Source organism: Gavialis gangeticus, unplaced genomic scaffold (genome assembly GCF_001723915.1).
Source record: "Gavialis gangeticus isolate Ggan-Ray unplaced genomic scaffold, GavGan_comp1, whole genome shotgun sequence".
NCBI classification, from domain to species: Eukaryota; Metazoa; Chordata; order Crocodylia; family Gavialidae; genus Gavialis; species Gavialis gangeticus.
This window is the reverse complement of record NW_017729009.1, coordinates 18,012,970-18,018,720: the sequence shown is the minus strand read 5'-3', so window position 1 is coordinate 18,018,720 and position 5,751 is coordinate 18,012,970.

Sequence of the window (5,751 nt, the reverse complement as noted above, 5' to 3'; positions counted from 1 at the left end):
ACACAGTGCATCAGTGAATAGGGGCATATCCAACATGTGCAGCTGCTACAGAGAAATTTAGAAGCAAAAAAGGAGAATATCTGTCCAAGCTTCCTTGGACGTTTTCTGTAAGAGCCTCCAGACAAGACTCCTGGAAGACTCCAGCCAAGAGCCCTTCAAAAAGTTCATCAAAGTCACCTTAAAGAAGTCCTTCCAAATCCATGTGATTGCTATTTACAATATAAATACATTAATGTAGCTATATTACTCATCTATATTTGATTGAGTACAAAACTCTGGGTTATTTTTGGTGAAAATAGGGTATCAGGCCTTGGTTCAGGAACCAATCCTCCATTTATAACATTGTTCCTATGGGAAACTTTGGTTCCAAGTTACGATGCTTCGACTTAAGATGCGTTTTTCAGGAACCATTTGTGTCGTAAGTCCAAGGACTGCCTGTATTGCTCATAGGTCACAAGCTCCAGCAGGGAAGAAATGCAGGCTTTCCTCACCCATATGACAAATTTAAGTGATGCCTTTACTGCCTTTTCTATCTGCAAATTCCACTAATTCAGGATGTTAAGTTACTTTGAAGGTACTCAACATATTTTTTTATGTCTGTTTTTCTGTATCCCTAAAAAGCCCAGATAATTAGTTACGATTCACAAAGCTAGTTATCTGGGTTATTTAGGTGAGTTGCAGCCTACCTGACGGTGGTGGGTAGTGTCTGTCAGCCAGGGATGCATCCTTCCTCAGGCTGTACACAATAACCGCAGGGTGGAATTTACTTTCAACTCGTGCTCTTACCTGACGTGACTCAGAATTTCAGTTTCTCTTTAGAGTTGATGCTCCACTTGAGAGTTCTCCAAGGCAGACTTGAACATGACTTGTAGGGCCACTAAGAAGTGTGTGTTTGTTGTTGTTGTTGGGTTTTTTTGTTTGTGTTTTTGTTCGTGAACCAAATAAGCTGCCCCAAAACTACCTTTCCCAAGTGGTCGCCCAATTTGTGCAAGGGCAGCATGGGTTTCTTGAAGTGTATAGACATGTATACTCCTTTCTACCCTACTGTAAAAACAGATATCACTGTATTTATTTCAGATTATATTTGAATAGACCAGCTGTTAATTGGGCTCATTATGAGCGTTTTGAGTCTATTTTGGCATATTCAGGTTTGCAGCTTAGCATATTTAATGAAATAACTTTCTCTGCTCTTCATCTTTATAGAAATTCATCAGATTCCTTCCCCTCCCATTCAGATCCTTCATGCCAGAATCGTAGGGAAGAAAGTATGTATACACGCATGCACACACACACATAGGCAGTCTCTTTTTCCTAATTTATGCTACTGAGTTATTTGTCTTAGATTTTCAGGATTATAAATGCACCCATGTATTCTCGCTTGAGCTTAATTTGCACATTCAAGAAAATAATTGCCTATTGGCTCTCACTAGTCATAATTTCTCACATAAGAGTGCCTTAAAAACCTGTCTATATGTGGCTTACTTGTTATTTTAGTTATGAAAACTAGTGTTACACAAGTTTCTTGGTGCACACAGTTCTTATTAAGAGTAGAATTAATGAGGACAAATTCCTGTTTCAAACCAACAGCTAGCGAGAGTCTGGCTGAGACGCAATAGAAATTTCTGTCGGGGGCAAAGCATGCTTGTTTGTTTTCAAACAGGTTGTGGGATAAATAGCTGCCGAATGACTAAGACTGTTTTGATCCTGTGACTTTAACTGATCTATAAAGAAGTTGCAGTCCAGACCACAGGCACCACTTGAACAAGTGGGAAATGCATGTAGGGATGTCTGATTACTGAGAAATTGCCATCTCCAGCTAGATGGAGCCAACTTTATGGGTACGTTAACTGGATCAGGTGCTGATCCTTCTGTGGTTTTGTTTATGATCTTTCTGTTTGGTGGAGAAAATGGATCCTTTGGGGAAATGTTGAAAGGCCGGAACTACTCAAATGTTCTCTTATGAATTCCTGTTACGTATCTGAACTTCCCCTTGTCACTAGCTTTGGAGTGGACTGTAATAGTGAAAACCCAAGAGAATATTGTAAAGTTAGTTTATAAGCTTACTGAGGACAGGGTCTGTCGTCTTGCTGTTTCTACAATGTGCAGCACATTGAAGTCCTGAATCATAGTCCAAGATGCAAACAAACATCATACAAATAAGCAAGGCTATATTACACAATGCTCAGTGTGCCCTGGATTACTCAAGGGCACTGAGTTACCAGTTTTCACTTCTGTCTAGCTTCAGCCCTGCTACAGACACTGACATAGGCTGCTGGTGATGCAGGTTCAGGAGGAGGCAGGTCTGGAGTTGCATCCACATGAACTACCTGCATAGTTTCACTCCTCAGTTTTGGGGCACACTGGCTAGCTTTTTCTTTTCCGTCCTTCAGTGCTTTTAGATTGGTATTTTGTTACCAATAATACACTGTTCCCTAGGCTGGAAAAAGGAATTAATATAAGGTTGGTAGTAGCTTAGGTTCTCATATAATAATATACTCAGGAGTGTAATAAAAATAGCTTTTCTTGTAGTACTTTGTAAGGGGAAAAAACCCCATAATGTATACTAAATAACCCCAAGAGAGGTAGTACTTTGAATAAATTCTTATCCAAGATGGCTGTATGGAGTCTCCCCTCTGCATGCCACAAAGACCTACCTTTATGTCCCCACTACTTCACGTATCTTCCAGCCTCATTGCCTTTTGTTGTTAGTTACAACCTTAAAGAAGAGGATGCTGGAGAGAGAGAATCATACACTAATAGCTGTGATAAGCAGATGTTTAAGACATAGAGAAGTACATGCGTTAACGGACATAATTTGTTCGTCAAAGATGAGGAAAAATATCCATGCTGCAGAACAACATCCTCACTGAGAGAGATGGGACCAGTCTAAACTAATCCAGTCCAGCACAAAAGGTTTGCTTTAGACACTAAAATTAAGGACTTTTTCATAAATGAAACTGATTTATTTAATGGACCCATAGTAAGGTCCAGGAGGTGAGGATGAGCTATCTCCCTGTTGTCTTTATGGGTTCATTGCCTCTTATACTCCACCCAGTTACCCTTTTCCAGAGGGAACATTCTCTCCGAGAGAATTTCCCTGTGGGGTGGAATGAAGGTATGATAACATGAAACCAAGCTGAGCCTCTGAATCCAGAGTCATTTCTGAACATATAGACCATTAATCATTACGATCAGGTTGGCAAGTTTTACTCAACAGTTTAGGCCAATATTTCACAGACAACCTCTGATATAATAATACACATTTTCACAGGAGCTGAGACTTAAGCCAGAAAAACAGGCAAGAGAATTTACACAAAGGCCTGCTCTGATGAGTCATTTGTAGGTATTTGTAGAGATGACCAAGCTGCATCCCTATAGCTGGATGTAGCTAAGTTAGCTGAAACTATATTTTCTAAACTATCACCTAAAAAGACGTTTCCTCAAATGAGTATTTATGGATTAATTCACATTTGTTTAGCAGCTCTTTCAATATTATTTGTATTATTAAAATGAGCTAGAACTGAAACCCAGGAACTCGAGCATCTCAAAATGCATGGCCCTGAAATGTGACCCTTGGAGCTCCTGTCAGTTTGGAGGCTGAGAGAGGAAGTTCTGCAGTCGCATCCTCCAAATCTAAACTTTGAGGAATCTAGAATTAAATCTCACAATTGTTTTCTCATTGTATAGCAAGAGATGTGTGTCTGTGTGAGAAGCAAAACAAAGCCAGAGCCAGCAATAGGGAGACCCTGGTTTAAATTTAAGAGATCGTGCTTTTGGGCTAAGCATTTGCAGGAAGGAGATTTGGAACTGAAAAAAGACACTGTCTTATGCTGTTTGATTCTTTCTTCATTTAGGGGAACAGGCTTTTATGCACATCCTTTGTGAATAAAGATGATTTCAGCAATCACCACCATTCAGTTCTCTCCCTTGCCAAAAATATCCATAGAATATCAGAGCCTGGCTAACTATATAGGTCAAAAAGGAGTAACATGATTCTTTTGTAATTTATGGGCCGGGTGTCTGAAGCACTGCAGTTGAAGTTTTGAAAACTACCGTCTGGTTTTGATATCAAAGTGTCTAGATACTTCTACAGCAATGTAAGCTAGTAAGTGTTTACCATCAAATGAGTTTACAACAAAAAGAAAAGTTGAAAACATTAAAAGAAAGTTTAGTAAGTGTCTATAGCTCATCTGTGCTCCTGATTCTTATACTGCTGCTCAAGATGAAGAGTGTTAATACTGAATGAAAGTCATTACAGCTGCAACTGTCCTAGCTTTTCAGCTGGAATAGGCTCTTGCATAATAAATCCCTCACTTCTTCAAGCCTCTGTTGCTGACCTTGACATTGAGCACTTAGGCTGTTTGCATGAGTATGTGGTGGAAACTTGAATGTCAAGCCAATCAAGCTGTGTAGGAGAGCCTCCACAACAGAACATAGGGGAGCTCTGTTTTCAACTTGGGAGTATATTTTACTGCATCAGTACACAGGGTCCTACTTTACATCTCATGTGAATTCGGAGGAACCCAACCAACTACAATGGCTATCATAAAACTTTGTTTTTTACTTCAAGGCAGGTCATCAAGCAAATAGCCTGTTTCCCTGCAGAACTGTATTTTTCATTAGTGACAGAGAACTGTCTTGGTGTTAAATTAGAAGCTGGTGGCAGGATTCCATCATTCAGCAATGGCTTCTTCATATAAAGGTTTTTGACATTGGCTGTTCGCAGAAATGGTATGGAGTACTGACAAGGGGCAGTGCCACTTGAACATGGAGGCTGGAATTAGGAACACAATAATTAGAGCATTAAAAGATCCATTAGGTTATTGATTCCTACTTCTGCAATTACCGAATTTTGGTTTGCTAGTTGTAGCCACCCTGGTAAAAGTTACAGGTATATTGGCGTAGCTATATTGCCTGCCTTCCTGGTGTAGACAGCTTATAATGGCAAAAGGCACTTCACACATTACTACTAGGACCTGCCAAATTTGTGGTGGCTGCTTCCCAATTCTGTGGTCCTTGTGCAGCATCAGGTGTCATTTTCATGGTGGAGCACAGTGGGGGTGGGCATACCTCTGATTGGCTGAGGGGCCCTGGAAATCCCACTCTTCCTGAGAGATTGACAGATGGCCCCAAACCCGGGTTTGTTACTGTGGCAAGTAATGGCTTCCCCAGGCTCAATCAGGGGATTAAGCCTATGGAAGCCATTAATTGCCACATTATTAAGCAGTCTAAGATGTGGTTAATGGTGTCTGTGAGTTTGATCAACCCTGTGGAAGCCATTAACTGTATCAATTTTGCAGTCCCAGTGTAGTGTCAGCCCCACTTTCGCAGTGGAGCATGGTGGGCCCCCATGTCTTTGGCTGAGGGGCCCTGGAAGTCCTGCCTCCCCCAGAGATTGCCAGATGGCCTTAAACTGGGGCTTGTTAATGTGTCAATTTATGGCTCCCATGGGGCTGATGAAGCGATTAAGCCCATGGAAGCCATTAACTGATGCATTACAGAGCAGTCTAGGATGGGGTTAATGGTTTTGGTGGAGGGCTTGACCAGTGGGTGGGTAGGCAGGCAGAGCTGGGCATTTGTAATGCAATGCAATGCAAAAAAAAAAAAAAAAATTAAAGCAAAGTGGGAGATTGGGCCTTGCAGGTTTCTGGACTGGCCCCTGACTAGTTCCTGGATTGAATCTGTCAAGGGCTCAGCCTCTGATTTGTTCCTTCACCCCTCCCTTTCTCCCGGTGCTTCAGGTTGCCAGGG